A 16,245-nucleotide genomic window follows, 5' to 3' on the forward strand; every position below is an offset into this window, starting at 1 on the left:
AGATCATTGTCTCACTAACAGAAAGATATAAAAGGCTGGTCAACCTTGAAGCTCTGAAGGTTAGAGACAACCATTCCCTATTTAATTGAGACAATGGTAACTGAGGCAACTTCCCCATTTCGTAATCTTTTTGTAAATCTTCACTGATAATCCCCTTATTACCTGCCTAAGGGTGTATCCCAAACCTGCTTAAGAGTAATGGGTGTATCCCATAGTCTCAATAAAAGGCATAGCAAGGCCAGAGCCTAGCGGTAGTCCTCCCCCTAGAGGTGGACTCCTGCTTTGCCCCCCATTTTCCCCAAATTAACTCTTTCCAGTCTCTTTTCATTTGTGTGCGGCCTTCTCCAGAAACCAGACTCTGAACAGGAATCCTGAACCACTCGGGATGTGATAAGGTGTCCCACAGCTGACTTGCATTTGCCTGAGCCCTCGCTATTTTCTCTCCATAGCCATGTGGCCGTAAGCTTGGCCGATGGCTGTACAAACCCCACAAGCAATGGACTGCATCTTGGGACATTAGTCAAGCTAGCCTGATCTGGACTGGACTGCATGTTAACATGGAATGGAAATTCTGGGTAGTGGCCTTTATTCTGGGCCTGCTGAAGACAAGATGGGACTTCCTCCATGGCAGGACAGATGGGAAGGGGACATTGAATATATAAATGTAACTTGTTCATTATTTCCAAATGTCTTTTTTCTTCATTATGAATTTGTTCACTTTGATAATCCATAAATCACTGAAAAAGGGAGAAAATTTAGGTAATATAGATGCTAACTGATATGGCCTTATTTACTATTTCACTCCACATTAAGTTATAGAATCCTTGAAATTTATAGCTAGAAGGATTTCAGATTTAGTTTAATCCTTTCATTTTTAAATATTTTTTAGGTGAAGAAACTTTCATGCAGAGATATTAACTAACTTTAGGATTATTTTATAAATGGGAATGATCAGAAACATTAATAGAACATTTTCACTGTGATCTTGAATGATTCCCAAGTTTCTGCTTAATTTTCACACCTTCTCGGTTGAGATGGAAATATCCACAAAGCAAACAATGTGGGTAAATACAATTAATCATAATTAATTATGTACTGTCTTAGATTTGCCTAGAATCAAATACTACTAAAATGGATACATGACATCCTGCTGTTGCTAATTTTCCATCCAATTCATGAAACACTTCATGCTTTTCTTTTGATTGCACAAACCTTTCAATTTCTTGTTATAGTGAATATCACGAAAGGCACCAAAGTGCCTGAGTCCACGCCATGAAGTCCTTGAGTGTGGGATGGCAGTTTCTAATGCACAGAGTTTGCATGAATGATAATCAACTTATTATAATTTTCTTTTCTCATCCTTAAAACTTCATTTCCTTCATCTATCACTGTTGGGATTGAAATGGATGATATTTAAGTATCTTAAAATATGATACAATTAAACCTAAAATAAAAAGGCTGGCATATGATGCTGAGTTTTAATTTAAAACATATATGAACGTATTTGAGAAATGATCATCTTTCCCAACATCATCATTTCATTGAAAAGGAAAATTTCAGCACTAAAAGCATAGGAAGCACATAATTTCAAAATAAAGACAATCCTTCAGTCGAACAAAAAAGAGTAAAATACTATATTATTCTTATGTTTCCCGTATTGCTGTAGATTGGAGATTTTCAACTGGTGTGTTGCAAGAATTTTTAAAACATGCAGTACCTGACTAGCCAGGGGCACAGACCTCTGTTCTCTTAAATTGTTAAATAAAACAATGACAAGAGCCAATGCTACCATAGCCGTCCAGTGTGAATGAGTCAAGATTACAACCACACCAAATACATTATATTTTTTGGTGTGCCACAGAATTCTATCCATAGTAATTAGTTTATGTGTGCTACGAGATGAAGAAGGTTGGAAATCAATCGCTGCTGTCAAGTCACAATGACTTTGCCCTTAACCAGCCCCGGCCACTCTTGTGAAGTTCTACAGAGAACTTAGAGGGAATGTTTCCCTAGGTTTATCTGACTCAACACTCCTCCCCTGAGATGCTTCTAAATAAGGGACTTCCTGGTTTTAGAATAAAGGTGTTTATGGTGGGTGCTTGACAGTATAACACCGTTTCAGAGATTCTCTGTGAATAATATTATAAATTCAAAGTTCTCTTAAAATTAGGCAAAATGTTACCTTTATTTCATCTCTCATTTAAAATAGTTATTTACCCCAGGAAGCAAGTTTTGACATAGTACCCAAAAACATTCTGAAAAACTAGTGTTTCGCATAGCACACTCTCAGAAATTGGTCTATGACTTCCCTGAAATCAACTCTACATCTTAATCTTTCACTTACAGTTCATAGGCCTACCTTTCGCCCACTCCCAAATGTACCTTCAAAGAATGAACTCTCTGATCTACACTCAAGAACTCAAGAAATCTTAGTTAAGTGATTGGAAGGGAGCCTTCATGGCAGACAGCAGCTGAAAGGCCAGGATAAAGCCCTGGGAGAAGGCTAGGTCTTCATGAGGGAGATGAGTCTCCCCTCCCATCAGATCAAGCCATGCAAGCTGTGACTTACAGGTCTTTCCTCCTGATCCTTTTGGTAGTTTCAGCTAGGGGCAAAGAGAATGAAATATCAGTGGCTTAAATAAAGTAACTTTGATTTTTCTCTTGTCTACACAATTACTTACATAGTCCCAAGCAGTGATTCTCAAAGCCTGGGGGATCAGAATCAGCATTGCCTGGAAACTGATTAGAAATGCATGTTTTTGAGACTTTCCCACACCTGCTGAATTGGACTGAGGTTCACCAAGCCCTCAGGGTGAGGCTGATGCTAACCTTTCAGAAACACTGATCCAGAGGTAGGGGTCCAGGGATAGAATAGGGACTCTCCCCCAGGAAGTCATCCAGGAACCCAGGCTCCTTCTCTCTAGATGCTTCACTCACTATGCTCTAGGATGTTTCCCTTATAGGCATGATCCCAAATGACTTGCTACCAACATTTTCCAAAGCTGGCTTCTCTTAAGTTCCTCAGCCACATCAACTCTACCTGGACTGCTCCTAACTGCCTCTGTCCTGTCCACTGATTCCAACCTAGTCCATCCCCACAAAATTATCTTTTTTCAAGTAAATTTTATCTCTTTCTTACTAAATCATCATCAGATCCCCTGTTGACAAAGGCCAAAAAGCAATGAAGGTCATAATTTCCTCAATTATTCCTCAATCCTTTCCCTGGACACCTTTTGGATCCCAGCTGTAGTTAACACTATATGTTTCCAGAACCTACCGCAGTGTTTAGGCTTCCATGCCTTTGCACAGACTGTTCCTCTTGCTTAGAATGCCTGTGTTCAGATTCCTCTTACCAAACCCCCACCCCCACTTCTTCCAATATTCTTTTGTCATTTAATAAACATCTACTCATCCCTCAAAATTGAATCCACTTCTCTGAGGCCTTTCTCAATTAACTCCTGCTTGGTTACTTGCTTTCTGTGCTTCCATTATAGGTATTCCTATCTTTTTGAGAGCACTCATCAAATTGCATCATACTTTTCTCTGTACATGCATGCCTCCCTCATTAGATGGAGCTTCTTGGAAGGAGACACTGATACCTGTTCAATATATATTAAATGCCTACTTTGTGCTAGCAAGTATATACCCTGAAGCACAGGGCCTCAAATAGTGTCAGTGTCCAAAGGTTACCCAATAATGCCTGGTTTAAAGCAAGAATAAATTACTATTTCCTGTAAGTTCTCTCAAGCAAGTAATGGTTGCAATTAACACCTACTTGCAATGTAACTGTGGGTACCCATGAGAGACATGCATGGAACTATTTCAGTTGTTTGTATGGTGTTGGATTTGCTAAGTTTGAAAATGGGAAAATATTTTCAAAATAAACATTGGCCTTTGAAGAGCAAAAGCAGAAAGCAAAAGAGAGAAAAGAGGAGGGGAAATAAAAGAAAAAGAAAACCACACTGGGGTCAGACCAAAAAAAGTGAAATTTCTGTGCTCAAAGCAAGGAATGTGTTTGTACCTAGGGAAATTGGGCAAAATGAGTCCTGATACAGCGATTTTAGCTCTGCAGAGAAACAAATATTATCCTTCTAAGTGTAATGGCACCTGTCCCTCTTGCCGAGCTGGAGACAGTGAATTATGTTGTCTATGCACTGATGAGTTTAAATTCCCTCAGGCATAGTTGACTGTGGTACCACTTCACCCTGAAATCTTTTCTTTCAATTTTCTGAAAGAAGAATGTCTTGATGCTTGTAGCTTTTCTTCTGATTATTAAAAAAAAAAAAAAAAAAAAAAAAAAAAAAAAAGAAAGAAAGAAAGAAAGAAAGTCTTTCCAGGCAATTTGTCCAAACCTAAGCGCTTAAATTAAAATGCTCATTTTCAGCATTTCTTGGGTAATTCCCTATCTGGATTGAGGTTAGAGATCTTTTATTGACTAATCATGGGACAAAGAGTAATGAATACTTCTGAAATTTCAGACCAAGTTAGACTCAAGGGCACTAGCAGAGATGAGTGGGACTGCCGTGGCTCCTCAGAGGAGGCATAGGGCAAGCCAGTCTTTTTATGATCTGTCCTGTGCCAAGACAGCTTTGTTGATTCCATCAGTGAATCCATTCTGCAAGATTATGTTCATTGTTGTGCTTTGCACTAATCTGATAAGAAAAGCAATGTGATTGCCAACTTGTTACTTTTCATAATGAACCAAGCCATATAAATCTATGCAGTCATGATGAATAATTGTTGGATGTAAAGTATTATGGACTATCATTACAATATGTTTGTCAATGATAGCTACTACACTGCAAATGAAAAATTCAACAACCTTTTAATAATTTTCATGAAGGGCACTTCGAGATGAAAATTTTTATTTATGTAATTTTCATAAGACATAATTTGACATAGTCTCTGTCTCCTAAGGAAGAGGTTTGTTATAAACACACTAGCTGGCAATTACCATACAGTTTAAATGACTAATTACAAAAACTCACTCCACGACCATTGATAAAAATGGCCACACTTATAGCTGAAATGAACACTGAGGAAATAGATTTGCCTGGCACCCATATCCAGGAAGTCAATCACAACAAAATGACCCAATCATGATTCCAATTTTATGATGAGATACAATTAATCTGTTGCCTGAGCCAGGAAAAAAATCCTATCTTAGTTCCTGCTTTACCACTCTTTGAATCCTTGGATGTGAAGAAGAATGGGAAGAATTCATTCACAATGACAGGGTAAGACATCGGCTAGGTTTGTTTGCATGAGATGTTCGATCTCTATTTTTTTTTTTTTTTTACAACATTTACTTCCCCACTTACCCTTCTCTTATGGCCTTCAAATACTTAGATATTGATTTTTAATGAAATGTACTTATGAACCAGGGATCATACCTTCCCAACTCCCATTACCTTGATTTCAGAAGGAACATCTAGTTCAGTGACTGCTAGAAACTTACGTTAGGGCTGAAAAACTCAGAAAATGTCACCAAGAATACCACTAACAGAAGAAAACAACTGCCCCCCTTTTGGATTACATTCCTATTGCTGAAATTTATCATTTCAGACTGGTAAGTGTTGTGGTTTTTAGGCAGATATTTACAGTAGTCAGCTTTCTGTCCTCTTCTCTACTATGGCTCTTTCAAAATGTTACTCTTTCCACATCTACCACATCTCTTACCTGTGTCAGTAGATAGACCTCCTTTTTGACCCCAGAAATACTAGAAGCCAATACACTGGAACTCTTTCAACTTCCTGAAACTCCTGGACCTACCTCCATGTCCCATTCTCCCTCCACACATCTGCTGTCTTTACTTAACTTCACCTGCTTCTCTCCTGATACACTGAAAGCAGTATTTCTCATAGCAAAGCTGAACCCTATAAATTTTGGGTCCTATCCTCTCAGTTTTTCTCTCTTATACTTTCAACTTTTAGTTCATCTTTCCCACCAATATCTAAAATCAAAAAACAAATAACAACTTTCCATCAACCCTTCTATTTCTGGAAATCAAACTTTTTAAAAAAATTGTCATTTGTGTTAGCCAGTCTACAAAAATGACCCTATACCAGCAACTCTTGGCATTCATGTCCTTTTTCAGTTCCTTTTCTTTGAAGGTAGGCTGGACTAGTGACACACTTATTGGCTGGGGGAAAAACAAAACAACAAAACATGCAGCTAAATGAGATTGTCTAACTTTTAAAGTTTGATTAAAAAAGTTCTCCCACTTTCTACCTGGGTTTCCTGGGACATTTTCTCTTGGGAGAGCCAGTCACCATTTAAAAACTCCAGCTCCTCAGAAATTATTGTTAGGAAACCCAAACTGACTATATAAAGTGTGATGTGGAGAGAGGGAATGAGCCCCATCCAGCCCTGAGCACTTCCTATCTCCAAGGTGAGGCAGCTGCCATGTGACTGAAGAAACCCTTGTAGACACTGGACTCAATAGGGTCTGCAAGTGATTCCAGCCCCCACCAAGGTCTGACTGCAGCTGTATGAGAGATCCTGCACTAGTTTCTGAGATACACTGTAACAAAGTAACACAAACTGGATAGCTTAAAACTGCAGAAATTCTGGAGGTTAGAGCTCAGAAATCAAGGTGTCAGCAGGGCTGTGCACATTTGAAATCTATAGGTGGACAATCCTTTCTGCCTCTTCCTAGCTTCTGGTGGTAGCCCTCAATCCTTGGCATTCCTCCATTGCAGCTGCATCACTCCAGTCTCTGACTCTAATTTTACATGGTGTTCTCATCATGTGCTTCTCTCATCTTCGGTAGAGACACCAGTCGTATTGCATGAACAGGATGATTTCCTCTTAACTAATCCTATATAATAAAAGCCCAGCAACCAAAATGGTGGAACAACCAGAACGACCAGAGACCAGAACTACTATGGTCCCTCACCCCAGCCAGTCATTCCCAGGGAGCGGTTAGGGCCAATCAGGCAGGAAGCTGAGCATTTAGGGGTGATCAGACAGGCAGGCAGAAGTGGTTAGGGGCAATCAGGCAGGCAGGCAGAGGCAGTTAGGGGCGATCAGACAGGCAGGTGAACAGTTAGGGGCCAGCAGTCCCAAATTGTGAGAGGGATGTCCGACTGCCAGATTAGGTCCAATATGCAGGGGTCCTGGATTTCAAAAGGTTGTAGGCTGAGCTGAGTGAACTCCCCCACACCCATGCACAAATTTTGTCCTCTGGGCCTCTAATTATACCTAAAGACCCTATTTTTAAAAAAGATTACATTCTGAGGTATTGTTTTTGAGACACATAATTCAGCTCACAGCAAACCCCAGTCTAGAACCATCCAGCTGAGCTCAGACAGCCCACAGAACTGTGAGAGATAATAATACATGGTATTTTTTAAGTCACTGAATGTTAGGTTCATTTTTCCCATAGCAAAAGATAAGTAAAATGCATTTCTTTACTCACATCTCCTTCCTGTAATTTGATTTCTGCCAACATGCTCTCTTGCTGAGGTCACCAGTGACCTTCTTGGTGTTAAATCCAATGGCAGAAGTCCTGTTCTAGGAGTGTGACAAAGCTTATCTATCTACCACCTTTCCTCCCTGAAGTCCATAAAACTAACATAAAAATTTTATGTAAGAATAAATTCATCAAATCCCTGAAAAATGAAGAAAGGTGACATTAGAGACCAGAAAGTCAAAGCATTTCTTAAAAAAGGAAAGCAGGTAGAACTGGATTGAAAGAGTGCACATATGTAATACCTTAATCAATAATGAAAAAAGTTAAAAAAGAAAGAGGAAGCACAAATACAGCCAAGGAACCCTGAGCTGAGGAAGACCCCAAGCTCAGAGTCCACAGGATCAGGAGGTTCTGAAGGGGTCGAAGTCAGTCTCCTCTCCCCTCCTCATCTTCCCCTCCCACAAAGCAGCTGCTGGAGATAAGTATACTCCCTCACCTAGAGTTGTTACAAAAATAAAGTGGGTCCTTTTCTTGGGGGTCTCCTATCCTGGGTACTAGAGCCAGAGGGGCAAGGGACAATGTACTTGATAAAGAAGTCTCTACAGATGGGGAGGGAACAAATTAGAGAGGGAAACACAGCTCAGCAGGAGCTGTACCTGGGCTTCCCAAACATTTATCCATGCCCACTGCCACAATCCAGGAGGACCTGTGCCCTGTACTGTCTAGCCACCCTCACACCCTGACAGAAGTAGGCCCTCTAGTTAACCCAGCCTATCCACTCATGATATCAATTAACCACTGATAGTGAGTGCAGAGTGGTTCAGGTAAGAGACACCTTTTACTCAGTATTTCTCTATGTTGGCACCATTCACATTTGGGGCCAGAAAATTCCTTATTGTGGGGCTCTGTCCTGTACATTGTAGGAAATGGAACAAACAACATTTTTGTCCTCTACTCAAAAGATGCCATAAGTATTCCCCCTGCCTGCGGTGGTGACAATCAAAAAGGCCTCCAGACATTTCCAAATCACTCTCTATTGAGAACCATTCCATTTAATTCATGCTGAACAAACCCCCCTCTTTGGCTCTGTGCTTATTACCAGGAGACTATAAAACTCAATTCTCTAGGAAATACTACTCTACGTCTAACTGTAGCTGCCTTCTCGGCCTCTACTCCCACTCTCCAAATCCTTCCAGGGTCTTGTCTCTCCTGCACAGACAGAACCCCGGTGGAGGCGCAGACTTTCAGACAACATCCAGATGTTGGTCTTCACACCGCATTTGCAAATGCCTTGCAAGGGAGGCTTTCTGCAGTCTCAAATGCGTAATTTGTGTTTTCAGATATGTGCAGTTCTTGTGCTAACTGGAAACTTATCCCAGAGTAATGACTCTGTGTGTGCCAAGCCTGAGGAGCCTGGCTTACAAAAGAGAAAAGGCAGAAGTGGGGGTGTGAGAGGCCAGCACCAGGGATTTAACTCCCCTGAAGTGAGTGGAAGGAATATACTGCTCTCTGAAGGAGCAAGATAGAAAAGTGAATGGGCTAAAAGTCTTCCCTCGAGGTGGTCGGCTTTGCTGGAGTTCCATTTGAGGTCACTGATCCTCTCTGAAAAGGAAATGTTCCCAGGAAAAGTAACCATCTATCTGGGAAGAGACCTTGGACACCAACTACCCCAGAGAGAAGGGTAGGACAGAAGAAACTCTTGGAGAGTGAGAGGAGAGAGGGTAAGGTCTGAGTCTTTTGGGGAAATCCTTGGAGTGGACTAATTCTCACTACAGGGTCTGGGAGAGTGTGTGGGAAGGGCAGGAACGAGGAGAAGAAGTCCTTTTCGCTCAGCCTTTCCATGGTGGGGTGGGCAGGGAATTTCTTCATTAGTTAGGCTTCTAGTTATCTTTCTCCAGTGCTTTCCTGTGGATGCATACATGCAACCTCCCATCCCACCACTCTTTTCAGAAAGAAAACATCTGTCTGAGTAAACCAACGATGATGGATCAACTCATTTCACTCCAAGAGCAAGCTCACTGCCAATGCAAATGAAGAAGGCAGGGGAAATCTAGGCATTTATTGTTTCCCAAGATACCAGTGGTACCTCATTTATCTCATTTTTGATTCTTATAAGTATATTTCCAGTAGGACATGACCTCACTCACCTAGGGGAAATGGTGAACAACATAGACTGATGAACAAGAACAGATCCAAAGATAAGAAGTCATGGGTCAGACTGTTGGACCTCAAAGGGAGGGTGGGGATAAAAGGGAGAGATCAACCTAAGGACTTATGTGCACCATATGAGCCTAACCATTGGTCAAGGACAATAGGGGGGTGGGGGCATGATTGGGGGGTGGGGGGTGGGGGGTTGAGGACAAATATGTGATACCTTAATCAATAAAAAAAATTAATAAAAAAAGAAACTTATTGCTCCAGAATGGTGGCTGGCAAACTTTGAGATAATATCTATTATTGCAAATAAAGTTTTATTAAAACTCAGCCACACTCATATCATCTATAGCTGCTCACAATGACAGAATAGATTAGTTGCCAGAGACCATATGAACCCATATATAAAATATTTACTATCTCGCCCTTTACATAAAAAGTTTGCTAACCCAGTTCCAAAGCACTGAAGGCAGAATTGCTTTTGTTCATATATACCACCCAATTGTCTGCTTGTTCTTCACTGTGCTAAAGACATACTTAAACAGAGTGTGATACTGTCAGTATGAGACTGACCGTTTTTGTACAAGATACATTTAGATTTCTTTACTGTTCCAATAAATGGTGCTTTGCTGAGAGGTCTAGGATGCAGCCATGGAGGGTCTGTGTGGTCCCTCAAGTCTGCAGGGATGTAAAGTGGAAAGAGGAATATGTGGATGGAAGGAGTGATGATGTGGCAATGAGTCTGCTTTGAAAAAAACACAGGACAGAGCCAGGTAACTCGTGGGATGAGGCAGGACAGAGGAAATATTGTCTCCCAGGGCCCTTCTGACCTCCCAGGCATCTCTGCTCCTTCTATCTCTACTCCTTTCGTGTTTCCCTAGATTCCTTTAGCTGTAGGAAGAAACTTCTTCCATGGCTGCCCACCCAGGAAAGCCAAAAACACTTTCTTCTGATCTATTGCACCTAAGTTGTGATCACCCGCTGCTTTCCCCTTCCTGGTCCTCATGCTCAGACCCCTGAGACTTCCACCTCCAGCCTACCCCTTTGACAGCTTTTCTGGACCACTGGCTGAAGCACTCAGGGGAGAAGAGAGGGAACACAAACACAGGCAGGACTTATAAAAGAAAAACAAAACAAAACAAAATTTAAAAAAAAAAAACTGTCAAATTTTATTTTGAAAAGCTCACCCTGAATTTAAATGCAGTTCTAGCACAAAACAAGTAGCAAAACAGAGTTTTCTTTATAAATTGATGGCTACAGGGTTTGCGGGCTTGCGAATACATCTGTTCCATAGGATGTTTTGTTGAAGAAAATTCATTTAATTCAGCAAAGCACTGTTACAATGAGCCAGCTGCTGGGCATGAGGGAAGCTGTGCTCATAGAACTCCAATTTGAAATGGTGTTTGTTTAAAAGTGATTTTACCTTCCCAAAGTAAAAGCTTTGTAAACAGTGATTGGGCATCAAATCATTTGGATAATATGACCACCTTGCATTTGTTTTCACTTGTCTAGTTTTACAGGGAACAAAAGCACTTTCATAGAAGTGAGCTTGTTTAGTCTTCGTGGCCAATCTGGGAGGTAGATAAAATGCTATTCATTTGGAAAAACAAGTTAGTTAAGACCCAGTTAACCAAGGCAGTACTAAAGTAGGAAACTATACACCAAAACTTTGATTTCTAAGTTTTTGGAATTTTTCCTAGCATTAGAGTACTGGTTTTCATCTCATAATGGGCCCCTATCATTTCTTGAAAGAAGTCTTTGATTCTTATGTTTACTAAGCATGATATGTACACTAAATAAATGATATATCACAAACGCATCTCAAGAAGCCATGATAAATAGCAATTAACTCATTTCAAAGGCACCTTAAAATAAGCAGATATTTAAAGTGCCCATAATTTTTTTAAACTGTAGAAGGGCTGCTCATTGAAAAAGGTTGAGAGAAACACCGTATCTCTCACTAAGTGGCCCCATGCTGACAATAGCAGCAGCTGGCCTTGGTTTACATCATAGCCTCACCTGAGCACCTCCAAGCCCAGCATAAGCAACAGCCTTCTGCAGAACACTTTGTAGTTCATGCTGTGTTGCCCCAGGCAGAACACAAGTGGCAAATAACCTTGACCTATACCTCTCTTGAAGCCCCAGAGCCAGTATACCCAGTGGACAGCCTCAGACCACATTGAAACACCACCACCCAAATACCTCCACAAGCAACACACTGAAGGCACAGATTCAGTGAGCACCAGAGCCCCATGGAAGTAAGTCCTACTCTATGGGGTGGGCTGATCCTCCACTGTGATCAGAAGTCAGTGGTGATTGGTCATAGTCAGTCCTTGCAACTGATCAGCCTGAAGGTAAAAATCCCTCCCACTGATGTGCCAACAGCAATCAAGGATCAATTACAAGAGGAGGGTATAAACTGCCCACACAGAGGGCATACCTCTATTGCCAAGCATGGGTGGTCATGGAGGTTGTGCCATTGGTTCCTATAGAACATGTACTAAATAAGGTCACTCTACCAAGCCTGAGAGACATAGCAGCTCTATCAATACATAGAAACAAACACAGGAGACTACCAAAATGAGAAGACAAACATGTTCCAACTGAAAGAGCAGAACAAAACTTCAGAAAAAGAACTAAATAAGATGGATATAATCTTGTTCTACTAGATGCAGAATTCAAAACATTGGTTCTAAGAATGCTCAATGAACTTAGAGAAAGAATAGATAAACTCAATGAGACCTTCAACAAAGAGATAGAAAACATAAAAGTAGAACTAGAAAACATAAAAAGGAACCAGTCAGAAATGAAGAATACATTAACTTAAAGAAAGAATAATTAGAGGGAATCAGTGGAGTAGATGAAGTGGAGGATCAAGTAAGAGAGTGGGAAGATAAGGAAGTAGAAAACACAGAATCAGAACAGAGAGAGAGAGAGAGAGAGAGAGAGAGAGAGAGAGAGAGAGAGAATTCAAAAAAATGAGGATAGTGTAAGGAGCCTCTGGGACAACTTCAAGCATACCAATATGCACATAATGGGGGTACCAGTAGGAGAAGAGAGCGAGCAAGCAATGGAAAATCTATTTGAAAAAGTAATGACAGAAAACTTCCCTAACTTGAAAATAGACATAAAATTCCAGGAAGGGCAGAAAGTCTCAAACAAGATAAACCCAAAGAGGCTCATACCAAGACACATCTTAGTTAAAACACCAAAGTTTGAGACTGCATAGAGGGACCTGGAGAGAATTATGCTAAGCAAAATAAGCCAGTAAGAGAAAGACAAGTATCACATGAAATCTAATGAATAAAATGATCTTTGAATAAAACAGATAGTACAGAGATATAGAAGCATGAAACAGATTGTTGAATCTCAGATGGAAGGAGGGGATAGGTAGATGGATGAGAAGAGTCCAACCAAAGAACTTGTATGCATATATGCATAATCCATGGACACAAACAATAGGGTGATGAAGGCCTGCGATGAGGGCTAGGAAGAAAGCAGACATAAAAACAATAACAAAAAAACCTGCCACAGGAAATCTTAAAAGGAAAGCAGTTAGTTGCCTCCCCTCAGACTTTCAGCTGATTTCTCAAGAGAAATTTTGCAGACCAGAAGGGATGGGCAAGAAATATTCAAAGGAATGAAAAGCAAGGACCTACAACCAAGAATACTATCATTTAGAAATGAAGGACAGATAAAGAGCTTCCCAGACAAGAAAAAGCTAAAGGAGTTTATTACCATCAAACCAGTATTACATAAAATGTTAAAGGGTATTCTTTAAGATGAAACATAAAAATTTTTAAAAGATAAAAAATATTAACAACAAAATGGTATTAAATACATATCTATCAATAATTGAATCTAAAAAGTAAAATGAAGTAGCAGAACAGAAATAGACTCATAGATACAGGGCATATTTTAATAGTTGTCATTAGGGAGGGAGTCAAGGGACTAGGTGAAAAACATGAAGAGATTTAGAGATACAAGTTGAATGTTACACAATAGTCATGGGGATGTAAAGTACAGAATAGAGAATACAGTCAGTAATATTCTAATAACTATGTATGGTGTCAGGTGAGTATGATATTTATTGGGATGATCACTTAGTCAGTTATATAATGTCTAATCACTGGGGTATATATTGAATACATGAAACTAATATAATGTGTGTCAATTGTAATTGAAAAATAAAAAATAAAAAAGTTTGAGAAACAAATAGGTTGACTGAAGTGGTTTTGAATGATTTGGGAGAACTATAGGAGCCTTGGTGGGGATGTAATCCTGAACAAATGGCCCTCTTGGCCTCATTATTGCTTCATAAAGTCAGTTAATCATTATAACTCCATGTAGAGAGGTTGTGTGCCTGGTGGTTAGGGCTGCAGGCTGGAACCAGATAGATGCTGAGCTCATTTTCGATGTTTTTCTCAACTTGAGCTTCTATGCATATAAAATAGTACTTACTTTACAAGGTTGCTGTAGTCAGTGAATAGAATGCTTCATTTTTATAAATCAGCACAGTGCATAGCACAGAGAAATTATGGACACATTTTTACTATTGTTTTTAATCGTGTTTTTGGTATAGATAATATATATTTTTAATCTGTCCCCTAACTTAATCAATTCTCTCCCGATTTCTGTGGAAAGATGCTGCATGGCTGAGGTGTCAGACATTTGCAGAAACCTATTATAGAGAAGATGGTCTGTCTCTTATTTCTTGCTACACAGTGTTTTTGCCTCTAGTAAGCTAGCAACAAGCCCTGGGCAATATTAACTTTTCAAGATGAGGACAGGCTCCCACATTGGGGCTGTCAGAGAGAATTTAGGGTGTGTGAACCATTTAAATGAATCAGACCTGACAAATCTGATTTACAGATTAAAATAATGTTGTGATGTTTACCAAAAGTATATATAGCAAGGTAAAACACCTCAACAGGCAAACATCGATTGCCTATTTTAATCAGGGGGTATAACTTAGCTACCACCAGTGGCAAAATGTTTAGGAAAGGTAAATCTAATCATAAATATTTCCCATTCTGGTGCATTTCAAATGAGGAAGACCTCTGTGTGAAGTTGGCTACAAGGTGACACGTCTGCCACATTATGTGAGGTCACATCAGGTTTCATTTGGGTGTTAGGAGAAGATCTGACTTGACATAAACAGATGCCAAACAAAGTGCTAGGGCAATTTCACCAGGTGCCAGTGTATTAAGCTAGACAGATGATGGAGACTCACAGCCTGCATATGTCCACTAAATCTCTGCTGCTCGTGGGACTTTATCAATATTGCTTCATCAATATCCCCAACATTTCTTAGCAGAGTCAAGAATCATGGCCTTGAAAGAGACCTCAAGAAGTCACTTCATCTAGAAACCCTGAAACAAGGTTATTGATTAAAAGAAGTATGGTCTGACTTATTTATTGAATGAATACATAAAGAAAAAAATCATCTTCACCTTCTATCCCCAGAGGGCTGCTTTGCCCTGAGGGTATACAAGGGGCAGCCCCAGGGATTTAAAGCCAGCCTGATCCACTCATTTATTTATTATTTATATGCTTCCCACTTCTAACAGGGATTTGCAGCAGCTGACAATGAAAGACCCCCAACAATAAAGAGCCTTATCCCCAGCGATCCCTGGCAGGATTGTATTTTCACTCTCATGATCATTAGGGGAGGAAAAAAGGTGCAAAATGGCTATTTGCATAAGATGTTATGCCAGGGCTAAATAAACCAGGCAAAGGCAGACTCTCCTCATTTGTTCTTTGACAAATATTTATTCAGTGCACTCCACATGGAAGTGCTGTCAGGCAGATTGGGGGTGGCAAATATGAATCACGAGTGAACCCTGCCTTGCCCTCAAGAAGTTTACACATTAGAGGAAGGAGCCTAGGGCAAGGGAATGTGATAGTTCTGTGTGCGGACAAGACACAAACTTCTCCCCCACCCCAATCCCCCTGTGCCAGACAGGAGAGATCAGAGCTGAGAGGGAGCTGCAGGCAGGTGCAGTGGAAGAAGGTCAGGGACATTCCATCTGCTCATGGTGAGTCCTAAAGAAAAACCAGTTAAAGCAGACAAAGCTGCAGGCAAAGCTGTGAAGGAGAAATCAGCTTTCTTAGACACCTCTCTGCCTTCCTGGCATTCTCTGACTCTTCTACCCTCCCCCATTTCCTTCTTACCTGGACAATTTAAGTCCTAGCTAGAGGCCCGATGCACGCAAATTCATGCAAGAGTAGGCCTTCCTTCCGCGGGCTGCCTGCCCCAGCTTTGTCAGGAAGGACATCTGGAAGACGTATGGTCTAATTATCATATTACCCTTTTATTATTATAGATGCTGTCACAGCTGCTTGGTTTCAACTTCCCAGAAGACTAGCATGCCATCATGGTAACAAGTCCTGAGATAAAAATGTCCATTTCTATAAGACTCTGCTATCTTCTGGCTATCACAAAGAACAGTCATCAGAACCCTTATCTACACCAATGCCTTTGTTACAAGCCATGCCTAGGGAGCATCTGGTTTAAATTGAAGATCATGCCTGGGCACAAAGGAAGTAACCTTGCAAAATATGGTCTCCTGGAAGCCTATTGTTGGAATGAGAGATTTCCTCAAATCCAGGACCCAAACAACGCCCAGCCCTGTGTAACTAGAAGGCAAGGTGTCTCTGGAGAAATATCCTTGGAG

Source organism: Pipistrellus kuhlii, unplaced genomic scaffold (genome assembly GCF_014108245.1).
Source record: "Pipistrellus kuhlii isolate mPipKuh1 unplaced genomic scaffold, mPipKuh1.p scaffold_m20_p_1, whole genome shotgun sequence".
In the NCBI taxonomy this organism is placed as follows: Eukaryota; Metazoa; Chordata; class Mammalia; order Chiroptera; family Vespertilionidae; genus Pipistrellus; species Pipistrellus kuhlii.